The sequence below is a fragment of the Meles meles genome, chromosome 12 (genome assembly GCF_922984935.1).
Source record: "Meles meles chromosome 12, mMelMel3.1 paternal haplotype, whole genome shotgun sequence".
Classification (NCBI taxonomy): Eukaryota; Metazoa; Chordata; class Mammalia; order Carnivora; family Mustelidae; genus Meles; species Meles meles.
The window spans coordinates 31,158,065-31,176,857 of record NC_060077.1 but is presented as its reverse complement, the minus strand read 5'-3'; the positions used below and the strand labels follow the sequence as shown (position 1 = coordinate 31,176,857).

Sequence of the window (18,793 nt, the reverse complement as noted above, 5' to 3'; positions counted from 1 at the left end):
TCTGGCAACAACAGGGCAGGAGCCTGGAGGCAAGGAAGCACCCACGGTGAGGGTCGGCCAACAGAAGAGCAGAGAACATCTGCCATTCCCATCAAGCAAGGAACCAGGGAAAACCCAGGAGCTACTTCAGTCAGGAGGCAGAGAGGCCCCAGGGCACTGGTTTCTGTGCCCTGAGCCCTAGTTCCCCGCAGTCTGGCTCATCACAGGGCACGGTGCACGGACCAGCAGCTACAGCAGCCCCACCGGGCCCTCGCAGGAAGCACAGCTGCCCAGGCCTCACTCCAGACCTCAAACCAGAACTAGCATCCTAACCTCACGGGACTCGCCTGCACATTCAGGTCTGGGAAGCGCTAAGGTGGGTTCTAAGCCTTCTATTGCCCCAAGAGCCCAATGCTCTCCAAGTAGTAAACGCTTAGCCACTGGGTGTCGAGAGGTAGATAGCTCCCAAAGGGAAGACATCGTTTCCCAGATAAACGAGCCCAGAGGGGCGCCTGGGTGGCTCAGTGGGTTAAAGCCTCTGCCTTTGGCCCAGGTCACGGTCCCAGGGTCCTGGGATCAAGCCCCCCATCGGGCTCTCTGCTCGGCAGGGAGCCTGCTTCCTCCTCTCTCTCTCTCTGCCTGCCTCTCTGCCTACTTGTGATCTCTGTCAAATAAATAAAATCTTTAAAAACAACAACAACAACAAAACGAGCCCAGAATGATTAATAAAAACAATGAACCTGGGAGCACCTGGATGGCTTAGTCGGTTGAGAACTCAACTTCAGCTCATGTCACAATCTCAGGATCCAGGGATTGAGCCCCATGTAGGGCTCCCCATTCAGTGGGGTGTCTGCTTCTCCCTCTGCCTCTCTCGCCACTTGTGATGCGTCCACACTCTTTCTCTCAAATAAATAAAACCTTTTAAACAACAACAAAATAAATAAATAAAATAAAAACAACCAACAACAGTGGACCTGGAATGTGAGACAGAGGTGGAGCCTGGTTACCAGGCATCTGCAGAGACAGGACGTGGCCAAAGGCAGGGGGCGGTGGGTTTGGGAGGCAGGCAGAGCCCTCAAGGGAGGAGGCAGCAGTTCAGCACAGTGGTAAAGAGGTAGAAATTCCACCTGCAAGGAGCTAAAAGGGCACCTGGAAAGCCTGGGCAGCTCGCTGCAAGAGACTATCATAATCATCTCACCTGCCCCGGGGGACACCCTTCAGATGAGATAACGAAGTCCCAGAGGCAGAGGGTGGAGTCACGGCTGAGTCACAGTGCTACCACTGCCCGCCCATGGCTCCTGTAAAGAAACTCCAACTCCATTTCAAAATCAATCCTAGCAATTAACAATTTCTTATGCCAACTAAGGACTCTTAAAAGAATTAAAGCAAAACAAAACTAACCCAAACTCCTACCATCTTCTATCACTGTGATGTCATACAAAAAAATATTTCATGACCAAAAACCAGGAAGAGGGGCACCTGGATGGCGATCAGTTAAATGTCTGACTCCTGATTTTGGCTCAGGTTGTGATCTCAGGGTCATGAGATCGAGGCTCCCATGTGCGGCTCCACACTCAGCACAGAGTCTGCTTAAGATTTTCTCCCTCTCTATATCATGCTTAGTGAAATAAGTCAATCGGAGAAAGACAACTATCATATGATCTCCCTGATTTGAGGACATGGAGAAGCAACATGGGGGGGTAGGGGGATAGGAGAAGAATAAATGAAACAAGATGGGATTGGGAGGGAGACAAACCATAAATGACTCTTAATCTCACAAAACAAACTGGGGGTTGCTGGGGGGAGGTGGGGTTGGGAAAGGGGGAGGGGGTTATGGACATTGGGGAGGGTATGTGCTATCATGAGTGCTGTGAAGTGTGTAAACCTGGCGATTCACAGACCTGTACCCCTGGGGATAAAAATACATTATATGTTTATAAAAAAAAAAAAAAATTGGAAGGGGAGGCGAACCATAAGAGACTATGGACTCTGAAAAACAACCTGAGGGTTTTGAAGGGTCAGGGGTGGGAGGTTGGGGGAACAGGTGGTGGGTAATAGGGAGGGCACGTTTTGCATGGAGCACTGGGTGTTGTGCAAAAACAATGAATACTGTTACGTTGAAAAAAATAAATTAAATGTTAAAAAAAAAAAAAGCCAGAAATATGTATCTTCATGAAAACTTTCTATTGTTCAGTGTTGGCCACTAAATCACATTAAAAATACACGTGTGGACGGGAAAAAAAAAAAAAAAAATTCTCTCCCTCTCCCTCTGCTCCTCCCTGCCTCGTGTTGGTGGGCGCGCTTGCGCGCGCTCTCTCTCAAACATAAACAAATCTTTTTTTTTTTTAAAGATTTTATTTATTTATTTGACAGACAGAGATCACAAGTAGGCAGAGAGAGAGAGGAGGAGGAGGTAGGCTTCCCGCTGAGCAGAGAGCCCGATGTGGGGCTTGATCCCAGGACTCTGGGATCATGACCTGGGCTGAAGGCAGAGGCTTCCCAGGCGCCCAAACAAATCTTAAGGGCTTTTGCTTTGTTTTTACTTATTTGAGAGAGAGAGAGGCAGAGGGAAAAGCAGACTCCCTGGTGAGCAGGGAGCTCCACATGGACCCCAATCCCAGGACACTGGGATCATAACCTGAGCTGAAGGCAGAAGCTTAAGTGACTGAGCCACCCAGTCGTCCCTAAGGAAGTATTTTAAGAAAGCAGGGGGCAGGAAGAAACACCCCTCAATGTAGGGCAGTCCTTCCCAAGAAAGGGCAGCTGACAACCCTTCACCCACATGGCTGCTGCAGGCCAGTCAGAATTCTCAAGGCAAGCCGGCAAGAAACACTGCCCTGCCCCATGACACAACATGACCCTCCTGGCCAGGGTAACAGCAACAGCACCCAAAAGGGCAATTAGAGAAAAACAAAACCTGATGCCAGACAGTAAAGATGAAGCTTCAATTAGCTGGCTGAAAACTAAAAGAATTATTTCCCAAGGAGGAAAGAGAAAGGTATGCAAACCTTGTGGTCCAGAAAATGCACTCCACGGTATACACCAAAAACTCCAGGCAAGCATGTGCACAGCAGCCCTGCTCACAGGAGCCCACCACCTACCAGACCGGGGAGAGCTGAAGGTACTGAGGCTGTTAGCCAGCCATGAGCACGACTGACCATCTGCACAGGACAATACAAATGTGCCTTTTATAGGTTAAAAATAGCTAATTTTGTTGGCGAGGTCACACAGTTCGATTTACAGGCACGTAGACGAGTCTCTCCAGCATACTGCTGGCCAGAGCCAGGCCCAAAAAAGAGACTATGTGATGTGATTCCATTCATGTAAGTTGGAAAGCAGGCAGCACAAGTCCAAGGGCGAGGGAGGAGCGGGGGAAGACAGGTGACTCAACGGATTCACAAGGGGGGCCTGGGGTTGTATTTCTCATTCTGAACACTGGTTACACAAGTATGTCCATCTGTAAAGAACCCACAACTGCCAAGTTGCCTCGTACGATATCATACAGGGCACAGAAACATTCAGGACGCAAGCAGGGCCCAGTCTTGGTCCTCATTAGCAAGTAGACCCAGGTCAGGAAATAATCTCCCTGAACCACCAACTAATAATAATAATCACATGACAAAAAGCAAAGCACTGGGGCGCCTGAGTGGCTCTGTGGGTTAAGCCTCTGCCTTCGGCTCAGGTCATGATCCCAGGGTCCTGGGATCGAGTCCCACATCGGGCTCTCTGCTCAGCAGGGGGCCCGCTTCCCTACCCACCAGCCACCTGCCTCTCCGCCTACTTGTGATCTCTGTCAAATAAATAAAATCTTTAAAAAAAAAAAAAAAAAAAAGCAGAGCACTAACAGGACACAATGGCCACACCCAGAATGGAATGTCCATCTTGGAACAGAGAACTCCACAGACCAGCCAGGAACCTACACAAAACCTAGAAACCACCATAAAAATCAGTGTCTCAAGGAGCCTGGGTGGCTTAGTCGGTTGAGCATCTGCCTTCGGTTCCAATCACGAACTCGGGGTCCTGGGATTGAGCCCCGCAGGGAGCCTGTTTCTCCCTCTGCTGCTCCCCCTGCTTGTTCTCTGTGTCAAATAAATAAATAAATAATCTTAAAAAAAAAAAAAAAAATCAGTGTCTGGCACCCAAAGTAATAACAGCCTGCTAGGTGGTACTTCTACAGAGAGAAGTTCCAATATTAAGCAAGCCCAGAAGAGAGGAGAAAATTCAGAGTGGCAGGTGAGGTACAAACAAAATACCTTTCCACCAACGCCTGAGCGCGTCCCAGAGCAGCCAGCTGGTCACGTCAAAGGAAGCAAACCAAGGAGAAACCAGACGAAGCCATCCGGAATAGGGGGTCTAAGGGAGCTGCTGTGCCGAGGGACAAGTCCCCTTGGCTCCAGTGTGATCAAACCCCCTAACTCTCAAACAAATGGCTCAAGGAACTATAGCCAAAGATCAAAGATGAAAAAAGAAAAAAAAAAAGTCGAGTAGAAACATCACAGGCACCCAGTTGTTTTTAAGAAGCCATTTTTAAGGATAAAATTAGGGAACTTCCATAGAAAACCTCACCGTCTATGCCCCTGTGTCTAAAAAGCCTCCAAGTGTGGCATCTCACAGAAGAGGTCTCACATGCCCAGCGGGTATCTTGAAGGGTCTAACAGAGGCCAACAGCTCAGCAAGGGAACAGGACAGAGAGCCACCCCGACTTGGGGAAAACACACTCCTAGTGTCCCTCTACTTTTCAGATGGAGTTTCAGTGGTACTGTGAGGACTGTGTAGCATTATGAAACCAGCTTCAGAAACAGAAAACAAACTGAACAGGCATGTATCTGGCTGGAGAAGTGGAGCCGGCTGTGTAGTGAAAACGGGGCTCCTCAGGAGGCAACAAAGACCTCCCCTGAAAACTCCTGAACCCCCCGCTAGCAGGCTGGACCATGAAATGGAGGACAGCACCACCTTGGACCACTCCCAAGAGGGGACAGGATGGCAGAAACCACAGCTACCCCCAGCACTTCAATGAATCTCAAAATAGAGATTAGTGGCTGATTCTGAGAGCACAAAGGGCAGACTTGGCCAAACCCGGCCAAACCCAGCCACCTGGTGTTCAGGGATCCCGACAAGCCCAGGGAGGCGACAAAGAAAAGCTAGGGAATGGTTAACCCTCAATTCAGAAGAGTAGTGATTCCTGGAGGGAGGCAGGGAACTAGGGAGCAGCAGCACAGGTGGGTGTCTAGGGGCCACTACTTTTTTTTTTTTTTTTAAAGATTTTATTTATTTATTTGACAGAGAGAGAGATCACAAGTAGGCAGAGAGGCAGACAGAGAGGCAGGCAGAGAGAGCAGGAGAAGCAGGCTCTGCTGAGCAGAGAGCCTGATGCGGGGCTCGATCCCAGGACCCTGAGATCATGACCCAAGCGGAAGGCAGCCTCGAGGCCCAACCCACTGAGCCACCCAGGCGCCCCCAGGGGCCACTTCTTACATGGGTGGGGGAAGGCAGGGCACATGTTGCCCACTACACCTGCATGTGTGCACAGATAATTTATACTCTCTCATTACCATGTCTGTAAATAACCCAGAGCACAATCTTCAAGTCAACCGAGGAACCTGGCATGCTTTGTGCAGGAGCCCCAAGAGAACAGGGAGCGGTGCCAGAGACCAAAGCTGTGTGACACTCATTTGAGCATCCCTCACATCCCTTGACCCAAAGATACCCGCCCCAAACACTGCAGGGCCACACAGCTAGGCAAACATGGCAACAAGATGCCAAGAAGGACTTCAGAGGGTTCAGTCCCATGGGAGAAGCCCAGAAACTATCACTCTGTCCCAGTAAGTAGAAAGCAACAGAAGCAAGGGCCTCCACACCTGGGAGGCCAGGCATGCCTCACCCAACAGGAGGGAAATCCCAGGAACCCTCCGAAGGACTAGAGGGCAGGAAGGGCAGTTAATGCCACTCTAAGGGAAAATACCGAAGTCTAGCACACATCTCCCCTCTGCAGCCTCTGCTCCAATTTGGAGTCCAATCAACCTTGAGTTATCTTTCTCAAACACCGGTCTCATCCAGTCACTCCCCTGCTTAAAGCTTTCAATGCATTCCCGATGCCTGGATAAAGTCCACACTCCAGCCAGGCCTGCACCGTGCTTCTGCAGAAAATCTGATCCACCATCATGCCTGAGTGCCCCTCCCCTACGAAGCCAGCCTTGCATTTCTCCCAGGACCCCATGTCAGCACCAGCTGCCCAGCCGCTTCCCTCTGTGCACTTCCCCTCTGCCTCGGCCCACAGCGACCCCCAACCAGGCCCCCAAGGTGAGGGACCCTGTGGCCCACCAGCCCACAGCCACAGTGGCACTGGGCATGGAACAGGCCCTGTACATGGTGTATTAAGGTGAGCAAATGCCAGCCAGGCAGGAGCAGTGCAAAGAAGAGAGCAGATAATACATGAGAGGAGAAGCAGGCGGTGAAGACGGGATCATGAGAAAGGAAGAAGGCTGTCCAGCACTCTTCCCCTCAAGCACTTCGAAACTGTTGCTCACTTTCTTCTAACTTAGGATGCCCAACAAACTTCATGCGGTTTATATAGGCCATGTCACTGTTCTATTTAGCACATTAGACAACCTGGTAATTAAAACAGTAACTTGACTTAAAACAGCTGTAAGAAACCCATGTTGGGGCTGCCTGACTGGCTCAGACAGTAGAGCATGTGATTCCTGATCTTGGAGTTGTGAGTTAGAGCTCCAAGCTGGGTGTAGAGATCACTTAAGAACAGGGTGCCTGGGTGGCTCAGTCAGTTAAGCGTCCAACTTCAGCTCAGGTCATGATCTCAGAGTCCGACATCTGCTCTGCTCAGCAAAAGCCTGCTTCTCCCTCTCCCTCCCCAGCTCATGCTCTCACCCTCACTCTTTTTTAAGATTTTATTTATTTACTTGACAGAGAGAGACAGAGCGAGAGAGGGAATGCAAGCAAGGGTAGTGGGAGAGGGAGAAGCAGGCTTCCCGCTGAGCAGGGAGCCCAGTTCTGGGCTTAATCCCAGGACCCTAGAATCATGACCAAAGGCAAAAGCAGATGCTTAACAACTAAGCCAACCAGGCACCCCAAATAAATGAATTAAAAAAAAAAAAAAAACCCCAAAATTCCTCTCTTCTATCTGTGTAAAGAGACACTTCTTCAGAGACTTGAATCAAACACACATATCCTAATAGACTAAGTATAGAAACAGTTACGAGAATCTAGCCGCTTCTGGGACTCCTGGGTGGCTCAGTCGATTAAGTCTGCTCTCAGTTCGAGTTATGATCCCAGAGTCCTGGGATTGAGTTCCGCATTGGGCTCCCTGGTTGGCGAGGAGCCTGCTTTTCTCTCAGCCTCCTGTTCCCCCTGCTTGTGCATGCTTTCTCTCTCTGACAGATAAATCTTTAGAAACCAAAAACCAAAAAAAAGCAACTGAGAGAATCTAGCCACTTCTATTAAGCCAGAAGTTAAAGAGATTTAAAATGTAAAATGGGTGCCTGGATGGCTTAGTCGTTAACCATCTGCCTTCAGCTCAGGTCACCATCCCGGAGTCCTGGGATCAAGGCCCACGTTAGGCTCCCTGCTCCGTGGGGGGCCTGCTCCTCCCTCTCCCACTCCCCCGCTTGTATTCCCTCTCTAGCTGTCTCTCTGTCAATTAAATAAAGAAAATCTTAAAAAAAAAAAAAAAAGATAAAAGATTTTATTTATTTATTTGACAGAGAGAGAGAGAGATCACAAGTAGGCAGAGAGGCAGGCCGAGAGAGAAGGGAAGCAGACTCCCCATCGAGCAGAGAGCCCAATGTGGGGCTCGATCCCAGGACCCTGAGATCATGACCCGAACCAAAGGCAGAGGCTTTAACCCACTGAGCCACCCAGGTCCCCCAAAATAAATGAATTCTTTAAAAAAAAAAAATTAAGAGGGGTGCCTGGGTGGCTCAGTAGGTTAAGCCTCTGTCTTCGGCTCAGGTCATGATCTCAGGGTCCTGGGATCGAGCCCCACATGGGCGCTCTGCTTGGTAGGGAACCTGCTCCCCCCCCGCCCCCCGCCTGCCTCTCTGCCTGCTTGTAAGCTCTCTCTCTGTCAAATAAATAAAATCTTTAAAAAGAATTAGAAACAAAACAACAACAACAAACATTAACATAAATACCATTTTTTATGGGGGGAAAAATCCCAAAATTAAAAAAAATGAATGAGAAGAGTTTTACATTTTTCATTTATCTTTTTTTTTTTTTAAGATTTTCTTTATTTAATTGACAGAGAGACAGCTAGAGAGGGAATACAAGCGGGGGAGTGGGAGAGGGAGAAGCAGGCCCCCCACGGAGCAGGGAGCCTAACGTGGGCCTTGATCTCAGGACTCCGGGATGGTGACCTGAGCTGAAGGCAGATGGTTAACGACTAAGCCATCCAGGCACCCATTTTACATTTTAAATCTCTTTAACTTCTGGCTTAATAGAAGTGGCTAGATTCTCTCAGTTGCTTTTTTTTGGTTTTTGGTTTCTAAAGATTTATCTGTCAGAGAGAGAAAGCATGCACAAGCAGGGGGAACAGGAGGCTGAGAGAAAAGCAGGCTCCTCGCCAACCAGGGAGCCCAATGCGGAACTCAATCCCAGGACTCTGGGATCATAACTCGAACTGAGAGCAGACTTAATCGACTGAGCCACCCAGGAGTCCCAGAAGCGGCTAGATTCTCGTAACTGTTTCTATACTTAGTCTATTAGGATATGTGTGTTTGATTCAAGTCTCTGAAGAAGTGTCTCTTTACACAGATAGAAGAGAGGAATTTTGGTTTTTTTTTTTTTTTTTTAAGATTTTATTTGTTAGACAGACAGAGATCACAAGTAGGTAGAGAGGCAGGCAGAGAGAGAGAGGAAGGGAAGCAGGCTCCCCGCCGAGCACAGAGCCGGATCCCAGGACCCCAGGATCACGACCTGAGCTGAAGGCAGAGGCCTTAAACCACTGAGCCACCCAGGCGCCCCAGAAGAGAAGAGTATTTTAATAATCCTTCCAGCTAAGTGTGACTCTTCTTCATTGATATTACACTGAAATTCAACAAGTGGTGGTCTTTCAAAAGTTACAAAGGAGCGGCACCTGGGTAGCTCCATCAGTTAAATGTTGCCTTCAGCTTAGGTCATGATTTCAGGGTCCTGAGATCCAGTTCCCATCAGGCCCCAAGCTAAACAGGGAGTCTGCTTCTCTCTCCCCTTCAGCATCCCACCCCCGCCCCCACCGCTCATGCTTGGTCTCTCAAACAGATTTTTTAAATCTAAAAAAATAAATAAATGAATAAATAATTTGCAATAGAGATTCTGAAATCGTATCCATGACTATCTCACATTAAGTTACGCAAAAATCCACTGGTCTAGGCTGCACTCCTAACCACGCAAGGTTGTGCAACATCAAGCACTGGTCATCTGGAAAATTTTGGTTCACTGAGTTGATCAGATCTTCCAAATGTCATCACATTTCATTACAGGACACCAAAAAACTCCCATGTGTTAGTATCACCGCTGATCTTATCAGTGAAGGCTAAGTCAGGCTCACAGTGATGGAGAGGAGTTTTCCAAAACTCCTCTTCCCATGAGGGTTCTAGCACCAGCAACACACATTGTCAGCTGTTTTCCTTGAAGTGGCAAAGCTCACCATCTGCATCTGAGAAAATGTCTGGGCAAACTCTCCACATCTGTGGGGTGCCTGGGTGGCTCAGTGGGTTAAGCCTCTGCCTTCAGCTCAGGTCCTGATCCCAGGGCCCTGGGATCGAGCCCCACATCGGGCTCTCTGCTCAGCGGGGAGCCCGCTTCCTCCTCTCTCTCTGCCTGCCTCTCTGCCTACTTGTGATCTCGCTCTCTGTCAAATAAATAAATAAAATCTTTTAAAAAAATAATAATAAAAAAAAAAATTCTCCAAGTCTGAATAACCACACCTTGTCTGTCAGTCGTTCTTTCAACTGAAAACAATGTTCCGTAAGAAAAAGCAGCTAGTTCAGAGTAGAGCCCATGCAGATGTGAAGGGCTTTCTGGAGATAATGGTTCTGCTTCACGTGAATCATGCATACTCCCTATTTTGTCACTAATACTAAAAAGACATGTACCCCAGGGTCCAGATTAACTCCTCAGTCATCTGTACTGCCTCCCTAGGACGCTCAGGAACATTGGCCGTCTCTGTCTGGAACACCACCAGTGGAGAACACAACTCTGGGTGATATGTACCACCCACCCACCATGGCTTTGCACAGAACAAAGGCCAGTCACTTCTAAGTACTATGAAAAGGGTCTTGGGGATCCCAGAGGTCTGCAAATCACTCTGCAAACAGCTGATATGCACTAACTCAAATATTTCTAACAACCCATTTTATAGCCAAGGAAAATGAGGCAGAGACGCATTCTTCCCAAAATCACACTTGTTCACCAAATACTCTAAGAGGCAGCAGGACTAACAGAAACTCTGGAAAGACCTCCGAAGGCCTGCTTACTCAGAGCAGGCAGCGCTCTTGGAACAAGCTGGGCCTCTGTACGCTGTGGGCCCCCGGAGTGCAGGCCCTGCAGAGGTGGTCAGAGGGGGAGGTGGGGGAGGGGTGCTGCAGGAAGCAGGATGTGCAAGCTCGCTGCCTGCTGGGGGCATGAAGTCAAAGTCCCCTCCTGCCCAAAGCAGCTAAGCCAGCCCTGTTGCCCTTATCAGCATCAACACATGCATGGAATGTGGGACTTTGGAAACAGTCCTCTCCCCTGCCTGCACCCCTCTGGCGCTCAGGTTCACCTACCACAGCCAAAGGACAACCCAACTCAGTGTTCAACCCACCTGCACCTAGAGCCTAGCGGCAGGTAAGAAAGGCACCTGCTAGAGGTGGCCCAGGGCATCTGATGCGGCTATTGCTTGGCCCCTCTCTCATCACCAAGATCACCCATCTATCAAGAAACAGCCTCACCCTAGGAGGCCACCCTGCCCAGTCCCAAACACCTCTCATTTGCCCGCACAGTGAGAATACCAAGAGAAGGAAAGGAGCCCAGCTCTGAGTTCCCAAGAACCCCCAAACCATCACCCTCACAGATCCTCTGCAAAGTGATCAACAAAAGCCCAAGTTTATAGTCCAATGTGCCAGAAGGGAAGGAGTTGGCACTAGAAGGCAAGTAAGATGACCCTGAGAGTCCTGACCCCCTGACCACCTCCAGACCCCACCTGGAGAAGGGTGGGGAACGGACCTGCTCACCAGGCCTGTAGTGGTCCCTCCCTAGTTTACAAGGAACTCCTGTCCAGCTCCAGGCTTTATCCAAGACAGCCATACTGCCACCCCACTCAAAATGAAAACTTTGACTGTCCTTAGGCTCCACCACAGCTCAGAGGAAGGAACCCACACATACGTGTTTGAGGCTGCCACACACGTGTGGTTGTGTTTAACTTACTCTTAGAACATCTCTAACAGGGGCGCCTGGGTGGCTTAGTCAGTTGGACATCTGACTCTTGGTATCGCCTCAGGTCATGATCTTGGGGTCCTGGGATCAAGGGCCACGCTGGGCTCCTTCCTCAGCAGAGAGTCAGTTTAAGGATTCTCTCTCCTGGGGCGCCTGGGTGGCTCAGTGGGTTAAAGCCTCTGCCTTCAACTCAGGTCATGATCCCAGGGTCCTGGGATCGAGTCCCGCATCCGGCTCTCTGCTCAGCGGGGAGCCTGCTTCCTCCTCTCTCTCTGACTGCTTCTCTGCCTACTTGTGATCTCTGTCAAATAAATAAAATCTTAAAAAAAAAAAAAAAAAGATTCTCTCTCCTACAACCCCTCCCCCCCAACCCTTCACGTTCTCTCTCTCTAAAATAAATAAGTCTTGGGATGCCTGAGTGCCTCAGTCGGTTAAACATCTGCCTTCAGCTCAGGTCATGATCTCAGTATCCTAGGATTGAGTCCCTTATCAGGTTCCTGGCTCCATGGGGAGCCTGCTTCTCCCTCTGCTCCTCCCCCTGCTTGTATGCTCTCTCTCTGAGACACAAAGAAAACCTTTAAAAATAAATAAAATCAATCTTTTTTTTTTTTTTTAAAGATTTATTTAACAGAGAGAGAGATCACAAGCAGGCAGAGAGGCAGGCAGAGAGAGAGGGGGAAGCAGACTCCCCGCCGAGCAGAGAGCCCGACATGGGGCTCGATCCCAGGACCCTGAGACCATGACCTGAGCTGAAGGCAGAGGCTTAACCCACTGAGCCACCCAGGCGCCCCAAATCAATCTTTTTTTAAAAGAACTTCTTGGGCGCCTGGGTGGCTCAGTGGGTTAAGCCTCTGCCTTCGGCTCAGGTCATGATCTCAGGGTCCTGGGATCGAGCCCCATGTCAGGCTCTCTGCTCAGCCAGGACCCTGCTTCCCCCCCACCCCTGCCTGCCTCTCTGCCTACTTGTGATCTCTGTCAAATAAATAAATAAAATTGTTTAAAAAAAGAAAGAAAAAGAAAAGAACAGAGAGGAAGGACACCCTGCCTGTGTCCCACCACCACCCACTTCTTCCTCAACAACCAGCCAAGACTTCTCAATCCCCTCTCCTTCACTGCCCCAGCCCAGGCTGGTCTTTCTTCCCTAATGGACAGCACTTCCTAACCAGGACACCAACCAGAACCACACCAGACTCAGGGGCCTTGCTGCTCACCTCATTCTGTAAGCTGCCCAGAGCAAGCAGCAGAGCTGTCTTATGTTCCATCTGCCCACAGATAACGCACGAAACCCCAGGACTGCCCCTTGTTCTCTTCTAGCAAAGAGAGCTGAGCCAGGAGAGCCAGGTCTTACCTGAAGCTCTACCTCTAATGCCCTTTCACAGCAATCCCCTCCCAATTTTGTTTCCCAGCCCCTTACACACCTTATCCAGATAACAATCCAGAAAAGCAACCTCAGGACCAATCTCTCTCTCCCCGGGACCTTGAGGTCAAAGAGAAAAACAGGGGCTCAGGTCCCAGGAGTCCCTGGCTATGGCCACAGTGGCTCATTAGGGAGCCATAAGGATCCCAAATGTCACTAGGTCAGGCCCTGCCACGGCACAGATAGGCCAACCAGGGCCCACGAATGCACTCACAAAAGCAGAACCGGGAAACTCTGAAAACCAAGCAGGACGAAGAGCCCTGGGCTCAAGAGCAGCAGGCAGCACTCCAGAGACATCTAAAGAAATGCCCCCTAGTGCACACTGGCCTGGGGTCTCCCCCACTGCCCCCAAGGAAGTGGGACCATGAAAAGAGTAAATGCCTTCTGTGTTCTGTGTCTGGAGCTTCTCTGAGACTCTAGTAACTAACAGAATCAACCCAACTTGTTCTGTAAATTCGATCCCACTGGGCCATCAAAGTAAAGCATTCATGACACCCTAGATCATAATCCACTGGTCGATGGGGACTCACACTTGCTTGATTCTATTACCAACACAGATTCATCACCTGCTAAAGCAGTGGTTCTCTACACATCAAATTCATTTCCACGTCTTAGGAAACATGGAAGTTAGAAATAGGCCGGGCTGGGCCAGCCTCTACCAGCAACCAGGTGATCCTCACATGTGGGGATGAGAACTAGGGCACCAGCAGGCAGCACAGTAACAGCATGTACTCGATGGGTCAATACGCAGCAAGCACTCATCACAAGGAAAGCACCATGGTGTCCACAAAGGGTAAGGCCACTGAGGCCTCAGACCTCACCTTCCCAGCCATCAACCCTACTCTTTCATTCATTTCAGGAACACAATCCACCGGGATCTTACGATCTTCCAAAGCAGCACAGGTGAGGGAACTACAAAGGCCACAGGCATTCCTCCTCCTAAAAGGGCCTGTAACCAGGCTGACCCCAGTGTGGTCTGGTCTGATGAGAACACCTGGGGGGGAGGTGATGTGGGGATAAGTTACTGTTCTCAAGACACTGGAGTGGCCCCTCCCAATACTCACCTGAGAGAACCCACCCACCCACAGGTGCTGCTGGGAAAGAAGCCCGAGGCTACCGCAGCAGCCTGGAACGCGGGACAAGTCTGCACAGCGGCCACGCCCGTGCCAGAGCCAGCAGCCCTTCCATCTCCTCAAGAGGCCAACTCCCCACCTGGAAGCGGCCACCTAGCCAAGCCCAAACACGGTCTTTCCTTAGTGGTCCTTGGAATTGCCATGGAATGGACAGGAGAGCTAGAGGTACATGCCCTCAAAGACTGGGCCACCTGCCTTTCCATACCCCCCTCTCCCTCCTCACCCATACCCCAAGTGGCCACGGAGGTAGATTACCCTCAAACAGGAAACGGGCACCCACTCCGGACTACGTATCTCAGAAGCAGTAGCAAAGCCCTTTGGCGTATGTATATGGCTATTCTGTCCCTTCTCACCCACAGGAGGACCTGCTCTCACCCCAAAGCCACACTCACCCTCTCCTCCACCCACGTGTGACATTACCATGAAAAACATGAAAACTGAGTAGTCTGAAGGAGGGGCTCTGAATCCCTTCCTGACTGTCCCAGGGCAGGTTCTTAGGGTCACTCTCTCTACGAAGTCCAGCCACACCCTCTTTCAGCAGAGGCACCCCAGCCTGAGCCCTTCCCTCTTGGACTGTGACAGGCCTAGAGTTGCCTCCTGGCTTTCCCTTCCTTATCAAGCTCACTGGGGGCCCACATACAACCCCAACCCCCACCTGCTTCCCTTGCTTTTGCCTTGCTTCGCCACTCCTGCCATTCCAGGCTATAGGAGCTCTCTGAGACCTCCCCCAGCCCAGGTCCCTATCCCTCAGGGCAAGGCCCCTCCCAGCAGGAAGCAAAGGCTGGTCGTGCCAGGCAGAGTCAAACTGGCCTGGCTTGTTTGGAAACCCCTAAGCTGGAGCCAGTATCCTCCTGGGGAGGGGGCTGTCTGTTCGCCCCTCCCTGTTTGGAACTCAGACTTCAAGACTCCACACCACACTGGTCCTCACAAAGCCCAGGAGTCAAAGGCATTTTACCCTCCAGCCCCAGCCTGACCAGTTGCTTACTTGCAGCCCCACAAGTTATGTAATCTCCCAGTTGAGTCTCATTTACCCATCTGTAAAAGGAGACTATCCGGCGTGCTGACCTGGAAGGATTCTGAGAAATCCAAGTGTGCCCCTATCTCCCGGCCTAAGGCCGACCACTTGTTTGTAAGGCTGTGAAAGTCAGAGACCAGCATGATCCAGTGGAGCTTCAGGGGCTGGGCACTGCACCCTGTGTCTGTTCTCAGAAAATCTTGAAGGAATAAAAAGCTTGCCAAAGAGCCTCACGGGTGCCTGGCATGGAGAGGGTGCTCCTGTGCTAGCTTCTCTAACACACAGCATCTGCAGGCTCGCGCTCTTGCCTCACTGCTCTATCTCGCCCGCCACACTCCACACCGCCACTGTCTATGCGCTCTGCCGTAAAACTCTCCTCCAGCCAACTTGAACTTAGCATGGCATCTGTGGCTCTCCTCCAGCCCGGAGCTGGCCCCTTCCTCCACAGCTCGCAGCTACAGCCACCATCCATGGTGCCCTCTGCACCGCATAACAGCACCGTGCCAGCCCTTATCAGTCTATCTTAACAATCGTTTGTTTGCCTGTCTGTCTTCCCCAGGCTAAGCTCTGGAGGGCAGCGATAGGTAATGTAAACTCAAGTTCTGCTCCCATTTTAGACACGGGGGCACTAAGGCTCAGAATCAATCACTGTCCAAGGTCACATGGAGAGTAAATGGCAGACCCAATGTCACACTCACTTCCAGACTTTCTAAGTCCACTTCCCTCTCACTGCCCTCCTGAGCCAGGCTCCAAGAACCAGGAGGGCAAGAACCTGACTGGTTCTTTCTTCTCTATGGTAAAAGCTGCCTCCCATGTGGCAGAAACAGGAAGACCCCCCACTCTTCTAGTGATCAGATCCTGGGAGCAGTAGCTCTCAGCCTGAGTGGGCAAGGAGAGCATGCACTGGGTGGGGCTGACAGCTTGAGGCCAATAAGCCAGCAAAAGGGCAACACCACCAGTCCCCTGGGTAAACTGAACTTTATTCCTTCCTCACTCCTCTGACTCTCCAGAACTGCCCAGCCAGCCCTTCTCTGGGGGCTAGTAGCTGATTAAAAGGCACTGCCCCCACGCCACCCACCCCCACCCCCACCAGATCTGACCCTGACACACAATAAGGACTCTGGGAAGGCAGCAGGCCTGTCAGCTCAATAATGCAAAACCCTGTTGCTCCAAGTCCACGACAGCTGACTTCAAGTGGATAGGAGGCTGTGCTTATTAACCAAATGAGAAATCTGATCTATGGAAAGAAAACACTACGTGAGGATTAATCCAGAGCTGCAGCTTGTGGAGAAGGCTGGGCTGCTGGCCAAGATCAGGGAACGAAGATGGGATCCTGCCTACCTGTCCCCAGAGCAGGTCCTGCGCCAGGACAGGACGCAGTGCCTCTGCCCCACCTGTGCTGCTGCTTCTCCTTCCAGCAATTGCAGCAATCATTTCAGTTTTGCTTTAATTAAAGGCCTGGCTCCCTCGGGCTGCTTCTTCCTCTATGCAGAGCCAGCAACCAGAGGGAGATTTTTCTTTTCAGGAATCGCTTGTAAAAGCTGAGTGACTAATCTACAAGTCCTAACAACTGGCAGGAAAACACTGCAGGGAGAAATTCTGGGCACACACCAGCACTCTGAGTCGAACGGCCAGAGAAGCTGGGAAAGAGATATTCAGCAACTCCCCCAAAACTGGTCTGCAGAAAGCCAGAAGTCAAAGGAAAGCAGATCAACCTGGGAGTCCTGACCCCTAAGGCAGGCAGGCAGGCAGTCAGGTGGGGAGCCCCCTCCCAGCCTTCTGAGTCTACTGCCTGCCCATGGGACCCAGACATTTTCCTAAGCCCAACTGTACAGGACCAAAGGTTCTCTCCAAGGCAAGGCGATCTACTCGTGGGCCAAAAGCCTCAGTTCAACCCCCAAGTATCAGCTTCCCATCCCCCCCTTGGTGCTAAGAGCCAGCTAACCAGCAATCTCACCACACAGCTTTGTCTCTGGAGGCCAGCCTGAGGCCGGCCCATCTGCTTTTTTTCAGACCACTCCAGCAACCCTGCTAAGTGTACACTCTCTCCTTGAGCCAGGGCTACAGACCAGCCACATGGCCTGAGCTCCTGAAAATGTCTGCTAAAAGGGCCAGGGAGTCCAGAGTTGGCAAATGGGAATGGAAGAGAAGAAGTAAAGCCAGGAGCCAGGAAGCAATAAATGCTAGCTTCAAAAAGGTCCTGGGTTTGGGTGACTTAGCTCCATCTCTCCATCCAAAGTCCCTGGAGAACAGCCCCAAGTTCAGCCTAGAAGCTCTGGAGGCCCCTCCACTACCTGCCAGCTCTCCTCCTCCCCCAAGCACAAGAGGCACAGCAATCCCCACATCAGTCAACAATCCACCGCCACAGGATTCCTATGGGCAAAGCTCTACCCCTCCCCCCCACCACATATGTCAGAGGGGTGGCCTCTCTGGGTTACACCCCTCCTGCGGGGGGGGGGGGGGGTGGGCCGGGAACCTAGCTTTCCAGATGTGCTTGGCAACTCCTACTGGAAAAGACACTGGGGGTGGAGGGGACAGGAGAAGACACGGATAAATAACTTCAAAACCGTTCCTACCCATCCGGATCAGCACTGGGCTCCCTTCCCCAGGCAGTCCCACGCTGTTCTGGGTGGGGCCGCTGCGCGCATTATCTGACCTCCTTTCCTCCTCTCTGTAAGTCACTGCCCCCCAGAGAGAGGCATCCCTGCCTCCCCCCACCCCACCCCACACGCACCAAATAAGTCCATGTGAATATGAACCATCTCGGTAGATAAACAGAGAGTGACAAGCTGGAGCCCTTCAGCCCCCTTCCTCTGCCAGCCGGTCCCCTCCCACGGCCAGCAGACCCCCTCCCCCAAGCCCATCTCTCTTCCTGCCAAGTGGCTGCCTACAGGAGAGGTCTGGGGGCAGGGCAGCGAGCCCACCAGCCGCAGGGCCCGGCCTTCTGGAAGCGGCCCCTCCAAGGCCAACCCTGCCCCTGCCAGGCCGGTCTTCCCGCGGGAGGTGGGGGGGGGGGGGGCAACAAAAAGGGACCGCAGGCAAAGCGCCGCAGTTCTGGAAATAGCAAAATCCCCCTACGAGGGGCGGCCACAGACTCTGAGCCGTTTGCATAATGGAAGCCCGCCCGCCTGTCAGGCAGCGCAGCTCGCCCGACACTGTTCGGATTAGATTGCTAATGAAAAGGCACAAAGAGCCGGCGCCCGCTCAGGCGCCGACCCCCGCTCTGCAGACCCGCGCCCCAGGCTGGCGCGGCCCCTGGGCTTTGTGCCCAGGGTCCTCCGCTGCCCGCGCCCTACCGGGCACGGGGACCACAAAGCCAGGGCAGGCTGCGTCGGGCCGGGGGTCCCGCGTGCGCCCCCGCCCAGCTCCTGCGGGCGCGTGCCCGCCCACGCCCCTCTCCCCGGGGGCGCGCCCGTCTGCGGCCCCCGCCCGCGCCCCCCTGTTGCCCCCGACAGCCTCTCACCTCGTGTGCGTCGGCGGCGGCGCTCCGCCCGCCGGCCGGCCGGCCCTGCCCGCGGCGCCCCGTCCTCTGCGCCCAACTCGCGCCGCCTGCGCCCGCCCCGTCCTCCCGCCGCCGGCCCGGCTCGGCTCCCCGCCCAGCGCGCCCTGAGCGCCGCTCACACCCGCCCGCCCGGCGCCATCTTGGAAGCTTGTGACGTCGGCACCGCCCGCTCACCCCTGACCCACATCTGAATGGGCGAGCGGCGGGGCGGGGCCGGAGGCGGGATGGGGCGGGGTTTTGTGGTGGGCGGGGACTGGTGGGGGCGGGGCGGAGGTGGTGAGCGGTCCGAACACTGGGCGGGGCGGGGCGACGGGCCCGCTGGACGGCGCCGTGGGGGAGGG

At 52.3% G+C, this 18,793-nt stretch overlaps 1 protein-coding gene across 1 annotated transcript in view; it reads right to left on the bottom strand.

Moving 5' to 3' along the window:
- HIC2 (HIC ZBTB transcriptional repressor 2) overlaps positions 1–18,533 on the bottom strand; it is a 35,131-nt gene extending 16,598 nt beyond the window's left edge. The window contains exon 1 of the mRNA XM_046025896.1: positions 18,414–18,533. The gene's annotated coding sequence lies outside the window, so the exon portion shown is untranslated. The remainder of the gene's footprint in view (positions 1–18,413) is intronic.
- Positions 18,534–18,793: the final 260 nt, after the last annotated feature.